The sequence below is a fragment of the Pinus tabuliformis genome, chromosome X, assembly GCF_031772625.1.
Source record: "Pinus tabuliformis cultivar Carrire ecotype Pingquan chromosome X, CPIR1, whole genome shotgun sequence".
Lineage (NCBI taxonomy): Eukaryota > Viridiplantae > Streptophyta > Pinopsida > Pinales > Pinaceae > Pinus > Pinus tabuliformis.
The window spans coordinates 759,561,353-759,581,725 of NC_142308.1; the positions used below are offsets into that span (position 1 = coordinate 759,561,353).

General features: G+C 40.4%; 1 protein-coding gene across 3 annotated transcripts in view; it reads right to left on the reverse strand.

Annotated features, from left to right (window-relative positions):
* The window catches only part of LOC149142081 (transcription factor TGA2.2-like), a 257,623-nt gene that overhangs the window by 188,659 nt on the left and 48,591 nt on the right, over nt 1-20,373 (reverse strand). The window contains exon 2 of one of the 3 annotated variants that reach the window (XM_089449661.1): nt 11,188-11,307. The exons of the other annotated variants lie outside the window; for them this stretch is intronic. The gene's annotated coding sequence lies outside the window, so the exon portion shown is untranslated. The remainder of the gene's footprint in view (nt 1-11,187; nt 11,308-20,373) is intronic. 3 annotated transcript variants of the gene reach the window in all.

Genomic DNA, 20,373 nt, shown 5'->3' on the forward strand with positions numbered 1-20,373 from the left:
CTTTTCCTGTTGACATATCAACGACCGAGATTAAGTCCCTAATCAACGGCTAAGATTAGATCTGGCTTGATCCATGTCTTTTGGGCCCACTCTAACACAGATTCATATTAAAATTTAATACACATTAATATTTTATTTTCCCTAAGTTTAGACATAGGGACTCCATTAAAAATATTAATTATTTTAATATCTCTTGATATGTTTAAAATCTGCCCAAACCCTTTCTGGGTATTGGAGATCTCATGTGCCCCAACCTCTCCACCAAATTTCGTGGCTAGATCACATGCGATGCTACCCCAAATCAACACTCCCTCTTAGCGAGAATTGTGCTCTAGCAATACTCCTCACTGAGTATTACTCTGATCATCCGGCATCGGTACCTGTGTTGATGGTAGGCCTTCCTGCCAAACATCATCTGCACTGCTGCCTCCTGTAATGTTGCCCATGGTTCTGCCACTGCCACTGTTGCATCTGTACGACAGCTCCCTCTGCATTCCTGTTGCTGCCAAACATCATCTGCACTGCTGCCTCCTGTAATGTTGCCCATGGTTCTGCCACTGCCACTGTTGCATCTATACGACAGCTCCCTCTGCATTCCTGTTGCTGCTGGTCCTTCCTCCCAGCACTGCATCTGCATTGCACCTCCTCTCATCATGTTACATCGTTCTGCCTACTGTTGCACTGCAACTCAGTTACTGAGAAGTAAGTAACTGATCTCCCAACTGACCTCCCTGTTGGGCTAGAAACACCCTTTGATGTTGAAGCTCCCTCTGTCGCTGACAAGTGCTCCCTCTCTCTGACCTCTGCGCTGCTGCAACAACTCCCTGCATCTCGCATCATTGCACACCTCTCTGTGCCTTCCTGCACTGGTGCAACACTCCTGTGCCTCTCGCACTGCTGCAACCTGCTAGCTCTGCGTTGTCTTGGCACTGCTGCACTATAGCTCTCTCTGCCACTCCATCCGCATTCGTCTCTACCCACTCAGCCAGTCCTGCTACTCCTCGTTGGGGGTCCCGTAGCAAAGTCTAATCCAAGAGGCTGGGTATCTCAAGGATCCTACCCCTCATCGCTTGTAGTCCACCTGACTACAGCTCGATGTCTCCCCACTTCCGCTCAAGTGGTGCATGTGCACTCATGGCACAGTCATCATCTGTCAAAACTTCCTTCTCTGCCCATGCTGGCGCTGCCTTAGTCTCGGAAGACTCTCCCTTACTCTTCTTCCTTGGACACTGGGTCGCATAATGACCCAACTCCCCACAGTGGAAGCACTTGATCTTGGAGAGATCTTTCTTCTTCCGCTTTTCCTGCTTTCCCTCAGATGCTAGGGCCACATCCTCCTCCTCCTGCTTGACCTTGATCCCTTTGTTGCTGCTACCTGTCTTCGACTGTCGTCTGATCTCTTCCTGGCAAAGAGCTGCCCACATCTCGTCCCAAGGTGGGAGAGTCCCTCTGCCCAAGATACTCTGGACAAATACTTCCCAATCTTCTGAGACAGCATTCAGGGTTGTCCTCACCATAAGCTCCTGATCCAGTGTCGCTCCTATAGCAGTCAACTGGTCTCGAATCTCATTCAGTCCTCCGAGGAAGGTGTCAATCGATTGACCCTTCTTCATCTGATACGACCTCATCTGGTTCTCGAGCAGCGTTCTTCTTTGCACATAAGTACGTTGGTATAGCTTCTTGAGAGCCTCCCACATCTCAAATGTTGTTTCCTTCTCGGCTACATGTGGTACCACATGATCCTTGACCCCGTCAAGGATAATGCACTTGGCCCTCGCCATCGCCTCTTCATACCTATCATTATCAATGGGGTCGACTGGGACAACTATTACCTTCAAGGCAAAGTTCGATTCCTGTCAAGCACTGATAAGATTCTGGCCTTCCAAACTACGAAGTTCGATGCTCCGTCCAGTCTATCCTGGCCTCTTACCCCTTGTAGTGCCATGATGCTCCTCTACTTCCCTCCTGGAAGTTCTCTGTTCGACTCCTCTAAGTCTCTAATTCCCATCTGGAAGTTCTCTTCTGGACTCCCTCTGAGTCCTGATTTCCCTCCTGGAAATCCTTCTACCGCTTGTCGAGATGCCCCCTACTCTGATTGACTTGTGCAACTGCACTTCTAATCCGGGTTCCTTGGCTAGAAACCCTCGGTAACAACTCCTCTGGCCCTGCTCTGTCAGGTACTGTTCTGACTACAATACCTCACCAGCTCCACTTTGCAATATCCCTGCAGCCTTCTAGACCCCAACAACTGCCTCTCTATGAACTGCATCAACCCCTCTCTGCCTCACGATGGCTCTGCGTCACCCCAGATGGGTCTGCGTCAGCCTTGGGATGCCCTGTGTCAGCCCTCTGGCCCTCTGCGTCAGCAACGCTGGCCTTTCTGGGGCTCTGCGCAGCTCTCGGCTTCCTCTGCATGGCCCTGGTTGGCTCTGCGTCACACTCCTTCGCTTCTGCATTGCTCAAAACAGCTTCTGTCACCTCAGGATAGTCGTTTTCTGTTGCTATTGCTCCGCTCAGCTGATGTCTTTTAGTCCTCCTGTGATCTGCAACCTCGCTCTGATACCATGTTGAAGTTTCTAAGTTTACTTAGTTAGAAACCCTCCATGCACTTTATCTGATTTATTCCTACCTACTTGTTATCTTCCTTAACAATTTATTTACAATGTAAATACTGAAAATAAACACTAGTGCATGCTCAACATATTACAGATCAGCAACAAAAAGAAACAAGAACAAACACACCACATGACACCATTATTTTTGGACTAATGTCCCCAGAAAAAACCAATGTGGGAAAAACGGTGTAGTTATCTGAGGGTTTTCTTATTAAGCAATATCAGAGTACAATCTAGGTGTCGGAACTGGCCTACCCAACAAAGAATTTCCTTAGCAGTAATACCTCTCGATTTTTGACAAATCTACTAGCTGAAACCCTGGATAATCCTTTCGGCAGCTACTCAGCACAATTTGCCCCAGAAACCCCAGCGTCTGCCAAATCTAGACTGCATCAACCTCTCCTAGCCCAACGCTGGCACTGCGTCAGCCTATCGTGGCCTGCGTCAACCCCAGGAGGCCCTGCATCAGCTCTCTGAGCCTCTACGTCAGCTATGCTGGCCCCTCTGGTGCTCTGTGCAGCACTTAGCTGCCTCTGCGTGAGCACTGGTTGCTCCTAAGTCTCTCTCTCTGGCTGCTCTATTGCTATCCCAGCACTATCTCTGCCTCTTTATCTCTCTGTACTCAATTCCCCTCAGCTGCTCTCCCGATCACTGATTCTATTTCCCTTAGCAAACCCCGCTCTAGAGAATAGAATGACTGATCACTCTGGTGTGTTCTCCAAGTGACCCTCAAGCCTCCTCTTATACTTTTCCTGTTGACATATCAACAACCGAGATTAAGTCCCTAATCAACGGCTAAGATTAGACCTGGCTTGATCCATGTCTTTTGGACCACTCTAACACAGATTCATATTAATACACATTAATATTTTATTTTCCCTACGTTTAGACTTAGGGACTCCATTAAAAATATTAATTATTTTAATATCTCCTAATCTATTTAGAATCTACCCAAACCCTTTCTGGGTATTGGAGATCTCATGTGCCCCAACCTCTCCACCAAATTTCGTGGCTATAGCACATCCGATGCTACCCCAAATCAACAAAAATGATCTGAGCCATTGATTAGAATCTAATTTGGGTCGTTGATTCTCAATAAAGGATTATAAGAGGAGGCTTGATGGGCATTTGGAAGACACATCGAGTAGAAGATCAGAAGATCGAATTTTTGAAGCACGGCAGTTGCTGGGAGAGAATTCGAAGTGATCTTTTGCAGTGAGGGGCAGGGATAGTATCTAAAGGGAAATTTTCCTGGTCAGAGAGTACAAGGCAGAGAGGGCAGAATGACGTCCAGAGAGGCTGACGCTAAGCCACGCAACGCTGACACTAAGCCTGAAGGGAGATCGAATTCCTGCTGAGGAAATCGAGTTTTAGAAGTTGAGAACCAGGTGTGAGACCGAGAGGCTGAGAGCTGAAGTTTCCAACCAGCAGAGGGTCAGAAGGAAGAGCAACACAGTGCCCGGCAGAGGTAACGCAAAGATTGTGTGGGGTTGACGCAGTTCTGTGAAAAGGCTGACACAAAGGGACGCAGAGGCTCACTTCCAGCATATCAGAGCCAGATCTTCCAGTGATAGGGTGAGATCATCTCACTATTTCGTTTTTTCCAGTTTCTCTCTGTATCAAATAGCCAGTTGGGCATCCAATGAATTGTACTCAGAATTACTATTGCATAATAATAAAACCCTCAGTTGTTGCACCGGTTTTCCCACATTGGGTTTTTCCGGGGACTTTTGTCCAAAAATAACTGTGTAGATGTGTGTGATGTTTATTTCTCTCATGTGTTGTATTTAGTTTCCACAGTTTTATTTTGGTGTAGGCTACAATGTATGTATTTCAGTGTTTGTCGTAGAAAACTGCAAGTAACTTGTTCAATTAATTTAACAAGTAGATGATATATAATAAGTTTGCTGCAGTAGGAATCGGGTAACCAATTTTTCACATGATGATCAGTCTCAAGTAAAGCATATTTTTGCCTCAAAAGTCTTCTACTGTCAATTCTCATATTTGTTTGTGAAATGTTTGATGAAATCTCTAAGTGTTGTTGAAGGTGTTACTAGGTGATGTTGCATAACAACTGTTGTTTAAAGTCATCAAAGAGAACATTTGAAATTTGTAAAAGAAAATTTGGCTTGGTATATTACAAAATCCAAGATAAGGCTCAAGAATGTGCATCTGGAAAGGAAAATTAAATATGTTAAAACCCAGTTGAAAGTCCGGAACGTCAATGCTTTTCAAAACATCTTTGGAGAGTATAAGGATTCGGAATATAACTATGATATAGGGAAAATACAAAAGGAAGGGCAATTGGCTAAGCTTTTATGTAAGCATCACCACTAGAACATGCAAGGTGTAGGAGATAAGGAAGCATTACCACACATGTTAATGCGTAATCTTTCATTGAGAATAGTTTTAATGCATTTTAATTTTTCACATTCCTTGAGGCCTATTTACATATTTGGATGTATGATCATCTTCATGGGCACTTTCAAGTTTCCACATTTCACCATGTTCTGCATATTTGGAGGCACAGCATGATGTATTGGCATTCTCTACATGGCACTATGGTGGAAGACCTTCATATAATGAGGACATATGGCATATAAGACCTCTCTACAAAACTTGTTGCACTATTATTCATGAACTGTCTATCACCCCTCATATTGCATGAGGGTAGCTCTTGTGATTTTTATTACAACTTGTGATTTCCACCATGGTACCCATGGAGCTTCTGATGGATTGGGGGTGCACACCTTCTTTCGTTTGTTTGGAGATGATGCTTTTCTTGGTTGAATTCATGTTTTGGGTTGGCAGAAATTCACTTCTCCTTGTTGGATGATCATGCTTGATGATTTATGGTTTAGTACACCTCATATTGGCATGCATTTGATTGATGGATCAGTCCCTTAGTATACTTTATCTCAATTAAATGATGTTCTCATGTAACCAACTCCATAAGACAAGTCAACATGTAATCTACTCCAAGGAAAACAATTATGGAATGATCTCATGTAACCAACTCCATAAGACAAGTCAACAATAAATAAATAATCGAGCGGTTATGCCAACTGTCATGCCGACGTACAAAACTTCCCTCCACAGATTGGGGCCTTCAACCACATCAAAATATCAAGGAACACAAGATGATTACCCTCCATATGTCGTCCTCTTCAAAAGATCTTCAAATTGTGCCATTTGACCAAATGTAGGAGACACGTGTGGCCTCTTTAGGTAGTACAGCCCTCAAGAATAACTTCCCACGTGTGAACAAAGGCTTTGAGAAGTAGATCAACACTTCAAGATAATGAGTAAATAAATGCCAGTCAATTCCATGCTCCAAATAGTCAAAAGTGATTGTGTTGTTTCCAACGTTCCGCGTGTACCAAGAAAGAAGTAATCAATGAATATAATAGTTATAACAATTCTCCATCATGCCAAATACCTAGGGTTTGAAACTTACAAGTTGACATGTCACTCCACAATGCTCTCATTCAACAGGGAGAATTGAATTTCCTCCAACAAGGAGAAGGGCTGCAATTATCTCTCATAAGACCATTGTTGTATCCTGTGTTCCTCTCTTCTTCACTGGAAATTCTGTTGCTGTTATAGCCTTTACGTTCCAGTTTAAGATGTCCGAAAAGTGACATTATTGTCCTGTTAAGGACCCATAATTTCAGCTCTTGTTATGTAATTTATCTGGGCTACTTAGTATTTTTCATAATAGAAGACTGTCATTCACTTCATATTTCAGAATCTGATTTATGTGATGAAACAAGATTATAACTGGGGTACTATTGAATATTTATGGGCTTAGTATGTTGGCAGGAAATTGAATTTGCAGCACTGTCATAATTAACAATGATTGCTGTTTTTGCATTTCCATTATTTGAATATTGTCTACTGTTGAATTCTTCAAGTCCTTAAAAGTGTTTTTGACTCCATCGCCCAAGGAGTAGGCACTATATACTTGAATCCACAATAGAATTTTCATTAAATATCATAAATCTTAGATTGCTAAATCTGATTTGTATCTCACAGGTTAATAAAAAGTGATTTAGAAATCATATTTGGGGAAACCCCTTTGTACCAAAAGAGAGCCCACCTAAAGTGAGAGAGGAGTTAGTTTTTGTAACATTGGATGCATTCTAGCCATGAAATTTGGTGGAGATGCTAGAATACATGATATCTCCAAAACTCAGAAATCGTTTCTGGAAATTCCACCTAGAAGTGATTTAATTAGATTATTAACCAGTTTTTAAATATTTCCTAAGTTTAAACTTAGGGAATATGGTTAATTAATCATAATCAATTAAGTAAAGGTGCGAATCATCTAGAAACTCACATGGATCGACTCCAAGATGATCCTAGCCATTGATTAAGATTTAATCTTAGTCATTGGTGCTCCAAAAGTTTGATTTCCTTGGCAGATCGATTTCCAAAGAGCAGCAGCAGTTGCCGGAAAGCCAAAGATCGAAGATGAGATAGTGAGGGACGAGGACAGTGAGGTTGGAGGAAGTTTTCCAGATCCAGTGAGTGCATTTGTAGAGAGGCAAAAATACCACAATGAGCCTGACGAAAGGGCTGCACAGAAGCCTCTAGAGGGCAGTTCAATTTAGCTGGAGAGAAGTCGAGTTTCAATTCTAGAGGCCGAGAAAGGGGTTCCAGAAGGCCGGAGAGACAGTTTCTCAACCAGTGGCAGACATAACAGCTACAGGAGCAGCTAATTCAAGTTGAGTGTAGCATATATACTACGCTAGGGTGACGCAAGCCAACGCAGAGGCAGTTTGGATGACTCACTTGGAGTTGCAGTCACAGCCTGGATTTCCCTGTGGGGTGGGGAAAATTCCTCACTAAAATTTTGCCAGTTTTTTTCTCTGTAGGGTTGCCAGATTTGGCATCCAGATTATTGTACTCATAATTTCTCACTGTTGCATAAGAATAAAAACCCTCAGCGATTGCACCGGTTTTCCCAAGTTGGGTTTTCCGGGGACTTTTGTCCAAAAATAATGGTGTCATTTTTGTTGTGTGTGCTAGTATTTTCTCAGTTTCCAGTGCTATTATTTCCGTAGTATTTTATTTATGAAAGTTGCAGTGTGATTTATTTAGTATTTGCCATAGCAAATAAATTGTTAAATTAATTAACAATTAGAATAATTAATTCCAGTTGCTGCAATAGGATTTCAGTCTTGAAATTTTCACATGTTATCAGAGCGTGATTGATCAGCCGGGAAGCTCATAAGCGAAGAAAGAATTTCGCTACTCAGAGGGAGCACTAGGCCGAAATTCTTGAGGCAACGGAGTGCTCAGACAAGCAAGACAAATAGTTGGGCCAACAGTTCCATTTTCAATGGTACAGGTGCAGAAAATTCGATTTTCCCAGGAGAGTGATTCCAGCAGTCAAAGGGAGCAGTTGTAGCTCAGATTTTCGCTGAGCAAATTCCTGGTTGGACACAGAGGGTTTTGCTGCAGGTTGCAGAAGCAGAATTCGCGTCGAGTGGAAGAGAAAAGCACACATAGCAGAGGGAAATTTTTCCTCGAAGAACTTCGACTCTCGGAAGTTCGAATTTCCAGTTGCAGATTGGAAGTAGCAGCTAGTAGAGCCACGCATTCCAGGAAGCAGTGCAAATAGCAGAGCAACAGTCGAGCACAGAGAAAGAGGGAGTTTTCGACATAAGAGATGACCACTACAGGGCTTAGAGATCAAGATTGGTTGGATGGATCATCCAACTATGTCATCTGGAAGGCTAGGATGTCCTTTCGTCCAGATGAATATGGCCTGAAATCCTACATTGATAATGTAGTGGCAGTTCCTTAAGATGCAGACCAGCTCAAGGAATATAGAAGGAGATGGTGTGGGCGAAGCGGTTGATCCTGGATGGAGTTTGGGGCCATATTGTCTCACATATAGCGGCCAAGGGAACGGCCAAAGAGATGTGGGATGGTCTCTCCACGCTATACCAAGGTACTTCTGAGCAGCGGAAGATGTTCCTAGAGGAGAAGCTGAGATGCATCAGGATGCAGAAGGGGAAGGCATAAATCCCTTCCTCACCAGGATTAGGGAGGTCCAAGACCAGCTTTCAGCTATTGGGGTAGCACATCAACCTTCAGCACTAGTACGATTGGCACTCAATAGTGTCTCAAAGGATTGGCAAGTCTTCGTCCAAAGTATATTGGGCAGAAATACGCTACCAGGATGGGACAGAATGTAAGCCGATTTGCAGCGGGAGGAGTTGCAACGAGCTCTATTGAAGAGCTCCATCAGTGGGAGAAGTAGCAGCAGACAAAAGGTGGTGAATGAGGAGGAGAATGTGGCCCTCGCATCAAAGGGTCTCTGTCAAGGGCAGGGTGAGCAAAGAAAGAAGAAGAAGGACCTATCTAAGGTCAAGTGCTTCAAGTGTGGCAAGTTTGGCACTACAATACCCAGTGTCCTCTCATAAAGAAAGACAAAGAGGAGAAGCAGGACCAGGTAGCAGCACATGCTAAGATAGATAGGCTATCCTCCAGGTTGGAGAAAGACTTTTCTATGATTTCTCACATACCTCTAGGAGTGAGATGGGGTGACTTGGAGTTGTAGCCCCAGAGAATGGGCAAGGTCCTTAAGGAGTACACCTCATGGATCATTACCTGGCTACAGGGACCCACAGTGTTCAATAGCAGGATGGATCTGTGGGAGTTGATGCGGTCGGAATTCCAGAGTGACAGTTGCAGTCAGATACTGGAGAGCGCAGTGCAGAGTGGCATAGTGCAGAGTCAGCAGCAGCACAGGTTCTTCAGAGACAGTGCAGAGGCTAGTAGCAGTCAGGACTCAGAAGACAGATGCATCATACTAAACACAAATGATTTATTATTTTGGATGCTTTTCAGTTGCAGTGATTGCAGTTGCAGAAGCAACAGAAGAGAGGGAGTTGCAGTGCAGATGCAGAGTTAGCAGCTGTATGGCCGTGTCAACAGCAGCATAGATGCAGCATCAGAGTTGCACAGTAGTTGGTGGGCACCAGCAACCAGACATCAACAACATGACAGGTGGTGATACAGAGACAGGGTGTTGTGGCAGGGTGTGTAGTACTAGAACACATTCCTCGCTAATTGGGAGTGTTAGTTTTTGTAGCATCAAATGTGTTCTAGCCACGAAATTTGGTGGAGAGGCTAGAATACATGAGATCTCCAAAACCCATAATCGTTTCTGGAAATTCCACCTAAAAGTGACATAATTAGGTTATTAACCAATTTTTAAATATTTCCTAAGTCTAAACTTAGGGAATACGGTTAATTAATCATAATTAATTAAGTAAAGGTGCGAATCATCTAGAAACGCACATGGATCGATTCCAAGATGATCCTAGCCATTGTTCAAGATTTATTCTTGGCCATTGGTGCTCCAACAATAGATTATATGAGGAAGTCAATGGGCACTTGGAGAAAATACACCAGAACACCAAAAGTTCGATTTCCTTCGCAGATCGATTTCCAGAGAGCAGCAACAGTTGCCGGAAAGCCAGAGATCGATGCAGAGACAGTGAGGGGCAGGGGCAGTGAGGCTAGAGGAATTTTCTAGATCCAGCGAGTGCATTTGTAGAGAGGCAGACATACCATAGTGAGGTTGACGCAGGGGCTGCGCAGAAGCCCCTAGAGGGCAGTTCGATTTAGATGGAGAGAAGTCAAGTTTCAATTCCAAAGGCTGGGAATGGGGTTCTAGAAGGCCAGAGAGACAGCTTCTCAGCCAGTGGCAAACAGGACGGCTACAGGAGCAGCTAATTCAGGTTGAGCGTGGCAAATATTGTGCTAGGGTGATGCAAGCCAACGCAGAGGCAGTTTGGACGACTCACTTGGAGCTGCAATCAGAGCCTGGATTTGCCTGTGGAGTGAGGAAAATTCCTCACCTGAATTTTGCCAATATTATTCTCTGTAGGATTGCCAAATTCGGCATCCAGATTATTGTACTCAGAATTTCTCACTGCTGCGTAATAATAAAAACCCTCAACTGTTGCACCGGTTTTCCCAAGTTGGGTTAGTCTGGAGACATTTGTCCAAAAATAACGGTGTCATTTTTATTGTGTGCGTGTGTTAATATTTTCTCAGTTTCCAGCGCTATTATTCCGCAGTCTTTTATTTGTGAAGATTGCAGTGTGATTTATTCAATATTTGCCGTAGCAAATAAATTGTTAAATTAATTAACAATTAGAAGAATTAATTCCAGTTACTACAATAGGATTTCAGTATTGAAATTTTCAGTGTCCGCTAAGCAGACAGTGGGCAGAATCTTTAACTTTCCCTAAGATTGTTACCTTTCTTTTGGACTCGAACTATCTTACCAGTACAGAATAGGAAGGTAACAGGAACAAAATGAAATTCTAACAAGTCATGACAGACTGGAAGTGAGAGAGGAAATCTTTTAGAAACATAAATCGAGACTAAATTACCTGAAAGCGGGGCGCAGAAATAATTCCTTCCTTCTGCAGAACGACTATCTAAATAAAAATAATAATATAATCACTTAATTGTCTGCAGATAATGAAAAGAGACTGGAAACACAATTATATGGCGGCTGGCCAAAACCTCCATTGGGCATTCATACCAACTTGATCTATCTGGTATCAGAATTGTGCTCTGCTATAAAATGACCAGACTTGGCCTTGGTCAAAAAATTGGCCCTGGGATTTATATCTGACGTCCAACTTTGATGAGTTGAATGAAGCTGCAGTTCAGCATGTGCCATGCATTCATTACATAATCCACATCAACCAATAGAGTTCAACTAAACCATTTGAAGTAAAACAAGAAAAACTGCAAATGACATTGATACAATCTGATAGATAATTATAGCACTTAAGTTCCCTCAGCAATACGAGATTCTCAGAGGAACCATCAGATCTACAGGAAAAATTACAATATAGTGAAGACATCAAGAAGAGTATCTTCAGGAAGGGAACACACAAAATATGGAGTTGTTCCCTCCCAATATATGACAGCAACAGACTACTTCAAGTGAGGTGGCTCATACAACTTCAACTGGCTTAACATTCACCACAACATGGATGCCAAGCTAAGGTATAAGGTCCAACTTGAAAGCATTAGGACACATGTGCTATATGATGGTGTAAGGACTGTCCCAAATGGGATTGAGCTTGAGATGGCACTGATTTTTGAAGTGTTGCCTGTCCAAATGCGACCAAACTTGTCACTAACCTGAAAATATGGAGCAGCTTGATGCCAATCATGAAGTGCTTTGTACCTGGCATGTGCCTACAGAAGGAAGTCATGAATCCTGCTATAGATTTTGCTTAGTTTTGCAAAAAAGAAAAAGATTTATCTTGCTCCTTTTGCTAGTGAGCTACCAGTGGATCTAGGAGAGCAACAAGAATCTCATAAAGAGAAAGAGGCTGAAAGCCAAAAGAGACCTCAAAAGGAGAGTCTCCTATAGAGACATGGGTGGCTCTGTTGTAGTTGTGTTGTAAAATATTGTTTTTTGCTGACTATAGATACAGGAAGCATGAACCAAGGTTTTGTTCATGACCTCTGTTTGAACGTTCGTTTGTTGATGCAATGCACTAGAGAACTGAAGTTGACAGCCTAAAAAATTCCACAATGTATCCCAAAAGCGATTGAGAAATCTAAAGTCAAGAAAGGAAATAATAGTCCACGGTAACCCAAAATGGGCTCCAAGTATGCTAGAAAAAAGTTCTACAGATTTAGGAGCATTAATAGCTTTGTTGCATTATATGAAAAATGCCATCTTTGAACCAGAAAGATGCAATCATGTTTCCATCGAGGGGTTGACATACTAACAATGAAATCCATTGAAATGGATTCCTGAGACCTGGAGAGAACTGCCAATAGCTGATGCAACAAAAGCTTCCTCTTCGCAGACTTGCTTTGGCTGTAGTGTGAAAAATTCCAACTATAAGCTTCTGCTTGTTTCTGCATGGAACGGCCAAAGAAGTACCTCTGCAAGTGAAGCAGAGTCTTTTTCATATCAAAATACCCTCCATGTGATGACAAGTGGGTCTCCTTGATAAGAATGCAAGTTGAACTGTTGATCCAACAAGAACACATGATCCCGAGTGTATAGAAATCCATAACAAAACACACAATCCAGGCAGTGGTCTAATCAACCACAGTGGGTTGTTGAATTGACTCCATGTTAGGACTGAAGTGTGTGTCAGTTAAATATTGGGATTCCGAGCCCTCATAGGCTGCACATCTGATGTCCAACATGAAAGAATCTCAATCAGGGGTCTATTAAGTAGATTAGTGACTAAATACAACTGTTGAATGTAAGAAGCCCAATTTAAATGTCTTTGCTCTTAAATTTTGGATTATGAATTCAAAAACCAAATAGATTGATAATCAGTGGATACTGAGGCATGGGTCACACCTCCCCAAGCAGTTTTGGGGCTATTTAAGGACACTTAGACCCCTCCTATGCATGACAAGTGTCATACCATGGAACACTCTCCTCATTAATCCAAACCCAAAACAAGTCAACGAAGTTCTAGTTATCCAATCATAAGGCTTGACAAAATAGGTCTTCACCTACCAATGGAATCCCTTGTCATATTCTTTGAAATAAGTTTAATAAAACCCTCATTTAAAAGATCAATTAAATCACCTGTCCTGACGACGAACCACACTGGTTGGTTCGAAACGCATCGACAAATGAAATATCATGTGATTTACACCGAAAAATCTCTCATAAACTTGATATGGATCACAGAAGCCTCAATTCAACAACAAAGATCATCCGCACCATTTCCCAAATAACCTTGTAGCAGTAGAACTCACAAGGAAACCCATCCAACCCTAGGCACTTCCCATTATGCCTGGACTTAAGCATTGCAAAGAGTTCTTCTTTCGAGAACCCCTTATCAAAGCTTGCCCAATCTCCAACTAAAAACTTGTAGGGAATGACCTTGTAGCAATAATTCTTATAAACCACCACACTATCCATCAAAGCACAAGGGGGGTGGGGCAGGGAGCAAACATATCATTGCCAATGGTGGGGTCCTCCTCAAAAGTAACATCAAACTTGTGCAAACCAAGAATCCTATCTACCACAAATTTCCATTTTAAGAAGTTAAAAAAGAATTTGGGCCCTCATACCATTCCTGAATCCATTGTAACCTAGATAGGACATGTGCACCCTTGGCAATATACTCCTACTTGCAAACCACCATCTCTAATTTCATAGCATCCTCCTTGTTGCCTCAAAATCTAGCAGGCCTTGTGAGAGACCTCACAAGACAAGAACTAGACCAAGGGACAACACTAAGGTGGAGGCCCAATGTCACCACAACACACCACCTCCTACTCTTCAATGGATTTTCACAACAAGGGAGGCTTCCTGGTATCAGTCACCTAATAGGTATACTAAGGCAATTGTCCAGAGGTGACGGATAGGATAAGCTCAAGAAGGTAACTCAGACTAAGGACAAGGCACAATCCAATGAAACAAGGAATAGCTTGCTCTTCAAGAGACCATATCAAAGGTACTTATTGTTGTCCTCTGAGATGATTCTAGGTTAGTTAATCATGCCAGAGCATCTAAAATGTTTTGTTTGTTTTTAAAGTTTTTGGATGATTGATGTTATGAACAGATCGAAAACAGGTGCTTAAGCCTTAACAGTTGCTAAGTTGGATGAAAGGGTTGTTTATTTGTCTAAAATAGTTAATTGATTTAAAGTGGGTGAATAGCAGAGTCTTGATGAAATATAACTTGCTAAATATTCAGACAGAATATTTGATTGGTTATAAGAAAAGAATACAGGCAAACAATGTTTTCCTGTACAACAAAATATATTTAATCTAATGCAGATGGGTGTGACAATTAATTGATATAGAGGAGTTTATAATAACAGATAGTTTTATAAACTATTCCCTAATTATTGTTTATAACTTCACAGGGGATTTAAGACTGACTGATACTCAGTATGATCTTACCTAGATTTTTGCATAAAGGCTTAAATACATGAAGAAAGACATAATGAAATAAGCACATAAGAAAAACTCACAAGGAGACAAACTATAGGAGGCAAATTCAGAATCCTTTCATTAACTTGAAGCAAATCTCCAGCTCGATTACAATTCTGCTTTGAAAGTTCATCCAAGGGTTCAACCCTTAATAACTCGAAGGAGTTATTTATACAAAAATAAAAGTTCTTCTAGATACTTTTAAACAAAAATACAAAAATAGTACAAAACTATAGGAATTTTAAAACTGCTAAGTGTTGGCACTATCTTTCAGGAATTTGTTGATGATCTGGTCCCCAAAAAGTGTTGCCCAGTTGTCTGTTAGTTGATGATGAAAGTTACTCGATAGTTTCACATAAGTGATCCCATCTGTCTTCACTTGGTATAGAAAGATTTACCAATTTCCTGTAAACTTCATCAACCTCGGTGTACTTTTCAAAAGTGGGCTTATTTACAAAAATGTGTTTAATCTCATGCTTAATTGTCAAATCAAAATCTAAAGCCTCTAACATTTGTTTCCCAGTAAGATTACCCTTTACACCTGCAAAACTAGCTTTATCAGTTGCTATTGTATAAAGCTTCTGACAATATTCTTCCAAACTGATCAACCTGTCATTTGGTGCCACTAATCCTAGCAGTCCTCTCTGATTGAGTAAGTTAAATTTAAAATGAAACCTTTGAACAATAGTCTTCAAGGCTTGGCACTTGGTCTCCAACTGAGTCATGAGGTTCTTTTTCTACAAAACCTTCTTAATCTCCAGAATGGTTTCTGTTCTGTCCAGAATCTGAATCTGCTCCAACTCGGCCTTGGTTTTTGAATTAAGAACTTTGATCATGTCAGTGGCTTCACTTGGTTTGTCTTTAAGAAGTTCTTTAACTTCTTCAATAGTTATCTGACATCTGTTTATAAGTTCTTCCTGCTCAAAAATGATCTGTATGGAGGGCCATACTTCAATTATGGCCTAACTGATATCTGCCAAAATGTTTTCCTTAGCTTGGGCCAAGGTGTGAGACATTAATGACTCACTTTCCAACTCTTCTATTCTTCTAGTCAATCGGTGGGTCTTTTGCATCTTCTCAACATAAAGACTGTGATTTTTAATCTTCTGGGTCTCCAGATTCTTAAATTTCTTGTGAAGCCTTTCATTCTCTTGTTTCTGGTGAGTCAGCTCCTGTAAGACTTCGTTCAAATCTCTTGCTAATGATGTAGATTCTGTTGTTGCTGATGTCGATTCCCCTGTTGTCCTTGACACTGTAATAGGTATAACTGTAATTGGAGCTATGGCTAGTTGAGTAGATTGCTCTTTTTCTTTAAGCAATTTCTCAATTTGCTCTTCCATTGTCTTTATCTGTACATTTTGCTCAATGATCAACTTGAGCATCTCTTCTTTGTGTTGTTCACTTTTTGCTATCTCCTTGGTTTGAGGATACTCTGTAGAAGGTAATTTGAGTTGCTTCCTTAATGCAGGAATGTCTGCATTCTTCTTTCTAATGTCTTCTGCAGCTTTAACATCAGTGGGATCATACCCAATTTTAATCACTAAGTCTTCTAATGTTTTGACCCTGTTATCCTTTGCCAAAGAGGATATCTTTTCTATCTTCAATTGTGACTGTACATTTGAAAGAGCTGTTTTGAGTTTTGATAATGCCATAGCAATGTTGGTCATGGTAGAGAAAAGCATCTCACCAAATTGCCTATGCATATCCATCCAATCGATTGGATGTATTTGGTTGGCATCAAAAGAAAATACAATCTTATTATAATCTGAAGAAGCCTTTGGAAAAGGCACTTGAGCTTGTAGAAATGCCATTTGCATCCTGCCTTTCTCACTGTCAAAAGATGTTAATAACCTGTGCTGTGAAGTAGATGTCTGTTTCCAAAACTGAGCATATACATTTGCCTTTAAAGATTCATTCTTCTGCTTAATTTCAAGGAAATTAGTGAAGATGTTTGACTCCTCATGCTCACTTGCTCCTAGAGACTGAGTGATCTCCAATAAATTTTGTGAAACTGAAGAGGAAGATGGAGTAGTGATTGCAGCTTCTTTTGTCCCTGTAGAAACTTGTGAATCATCCAAATTGATGATTATAGGCTCCTTCTGACCATGAGTAGTAGTACTGCCTTTGGAGTCAGTCCTTGATTTCTTCTAATAATGAATGAATTCCTTTTCACCTATGGTTGATGATGAAGATCCTTCTCTGGGCCTCTTGTCCTGCTTGGTTTGAGAAGTAGGAGTTTGGGGAGTAGAAGGAGATAAAATCTGTTGTGCAAACAAAGTAGGCCAATAAAACCCTACTCTTGAAATCTTGTATGTCGTAGCCCTCCAAGCATAGTGCCCTCCACAAATACCTGCATGAAATTGATCAATGATCCCTTCTGTCTCATTTTCTGTTAAGCAAAGTAAAAGGATGTTAAGAGGATCCTTCCAATACAGATTTGCATTAACAATACAGTATTTTATGGCCTTCGACTTCAGTGTTTTACATTGTTCTTGGTAAATTCAGATGGACATTCAAATTTTCTAAGAAAATTCACAATATCAAAGTACCAATCTGATAAAAATAAAAAAAATCATCAATGTGAATCGGAATTGACTGATCTAGTGCAGAAGGTTCTTGTGGATTCCCCTGTGTTGGGATTTCAGAAGGTTGTTGTGGATTCTTCTCAATTGGGCTCTCAGAAGGTTCTTGTGGATTCTCCTATGTGGGGGTTGCAGAAGGTTCTTGTGGATTCTTCTCAGTTGGGATTTCAAAAACAAAATTTATTCCTAAGATCTTACAATTGGACTCAGCAAGGAGCTTGGCCAGGCCTTGACCTTTTACCAGCTTGGTAGTCTTGATAATGAGATCATACTCTAAAATCTTAGTTATCCATCTCCCTCTCCTTCCATCAGTATCAAGTTGAGTTAAAACAGTTTTGACAACACTATTGGGTACATAGGCAATAATAGAAGAGTGGAGGAGATAGACTCTAAAGGCTTTCAGAGCTTGAACTAAAGAATAGGCATGTTTTTCAATGATGTCATACTTTAGCTCAGCATCTCTCATGACTTTGCTAAAAAAGGCAATGGGTTGGTCATCTCCATCTTTATTCTTTTGCAAAAGAACAACAGCTAAGGTAGTTTCAGAGGCAAAAGAAAAGATACTAAATGGTTCAGAGTAATCTAGACTGGCTAAAATAGGAGCTTCTACAATGGCCTTTTTAATATGATCAAATGCATACCTTGCAAGAATAGTCCATTTAACTTCATGATTCTTTTTCAGCATATCAGTTATATCCTTAACTATTTCAACATAATTAGGGATAAACCTTCTTAAAAAAATAATTTTCCCAAGGAAAGCCTAAATCTCCTTCTTATTCCTTGGTAATGTAAGTGCTTGTATAGCTGAGACTCTTTTAGGATCAATGACTACTTCTTTAGAAATGATGTGGCCGAGCAGTTTTCCTTCTTGGAGTGCAAACAAAGACTTCTTGGGATTAAGGAAAATCCCAAATTTTCTACACCTGTTAAAAACCTTTCTCGAATGCTTTAAATGCTTTTGGTCAGAATTGGAAAAAAAACAGTGAAATCATCTAGATAAATAACAACAAATTTGTTGGTCTTGCCCAAAAATGCTAAGTCCATAGCTCATTGAAATGTAGCTCCAATATTAGTTAACCCAAAAGGCATCCGAGCATACATGAATGTGCCCCAAGGAGTTGTGAATGCAGTCTTTTCTCTATCCTCTGGACTAACCATAATCTGATTATATCCAGAAAAACCATCTAACATGGAAATTCTATTAGCTCCTGAAACTTTCTGAAGTAATTGATCCATCTTGGGTAATGGATAATTATCTTTCAGAGAAGATTTATTCAAATTCCTAAAATCCACACATAATCTAATTTCACCATTCTTTTTTCTCACTGGAACTAAATTAGCTACCCAATCAGAATATCTCAATGGAACTATTATTTTAGCATCAAGTAGCTTCTTGAGTTCTTTTTCAATAATAGGAAGGAGGACATGATTAATTCTCCTCAATTTTTGCTTGAAAGGTTTTGCCTCTGGTTTTAATGGAATTTTATGTTCAATAAGAGATGTATCATATGTTTTTAAATCATTATAACACTGTTGACCACTACGTGTCAACTTCCCAGCAGTACACCCCCTTTTCTTCGCAAAAAAGGGATAGCGCTTGATCGACATGTCCGTGCCATTTGACAGTCATCGACAGCTTGATCAATTTATGTTGTAAACCCAGTCTGCATATTTAATTGTAAATAATCTTAGCAGAGTTGAGTCATGTATGTAAATTGCCTAGGTGGACCTAATTTTCTAGTGATAATCTACGTTCCGGAAGGTTTTTTGTCTCACCGATCTATGATCGGCAGAGTTTTCCTTCAGCCTAACCCCAAAGCCGAAATGGATTTTGTCATTAGAATCTTAGGATAATCCTAGTGTGTTAATATGCTAGATTATAGTTGTGTCGCAGAACTGGGTGGTTTATGAGGGTCTATGTCAAATGGGTTCTCCCCCTTGAGATGTAAAGTTGTAAAAGTCATGATGTAAAGTGTCTTGAGGGTTAGAAAATGTTTTTAATCCCCTCATAAGTCCTAAGTCCTAGGTCCTAGGTGATTTTTCCAAAGGCTAAGTTCGAGGATCCATTTTAAAATTATTTAAATAAATAAAAAAAATTGAAAAATTAAAAAATAAATAAAAATAATAATAATAAATAAAAATAATAAAATAAAGTAAAAACTTAAAAAATAATAAAAATAATAAAATAAAGTAAAAACTTAAAAAATAATAAAATAATAATATTTTGAGTAAATAAATGCAGAACTTCAATTTTTTAATGCATTAAAAATTCGACGGATGAGATTAAGAGATATCTTGATCCTCATTGACGGTCGAGATCATTTTGACATGGATCACTCGAACTAGCTGTTGGGATTTTTTACTTTAAATAGGGTGCTAGGGGTCACATTTGAGATCAGATTGAGATCTGAGAGTCTGGTGCTAAAGAAAGCTCTCTTGTAGTCATTTTTTGTGCTAATAAAGAAAGACTTTGGTGTTAAAAATCTTGCTAGTGTTACTCTTCTGAAAATGCTGTAAGATTGTTCTATTTTTTCTGCATAATTTTATTTTCAGCCATTAATGATAGCTTAATGAAGATTGATCTAGGCACAGGTATCTTATCTGATCTTTGGGGTTTGAATGATGGTTTAGATTCTGAAATATAGTGGCAGGTATCTCCATTTGATCGGGGTTTCACTATTGTTTTCTCCTTCTATGTTGATGGTTGATTTTAAGCTGTGCAGGAAATCCCTTTTTTCAGATTACCGGGCGTTAGGGGAAGTTCTCGGTTGAACCAGCCAACTCCCGGGTTGTGTTTTCTGAAAGAGCCTAGCCAGTTCTTGATCCCGGGCTTATCATTCAAAATATTTTTTTATGAATGCATGCAGGGTTTTCTGAAGCGTTTTACATTAAAATTAAATTCCGATAATATTATCGTGATTATTGATAAATCTGGCTTCTTAAGAGCTTTCAGTTTGTAAATACTGTAAATTTTTTTTGCTGGGTTTAGGGTTTTCAGTTTTTGTTTTATGCACATATTATTTTTGGGTGTTTTTTCATTACAGGTTGCAGGGTTTTCTGGAGATTTCCGAGGGTTTATCCAAGCTGTTTTGTTGTCCAAGGGTTTCAATTTCAGTTGTTTTCAAATCTGGAGGGTTTTATTGCAGGAGGAAAGTTCTCGAAGATTTTTTTTATGAACTGGGTAAAACCCTTGTTGCTTACCATACAGCCAG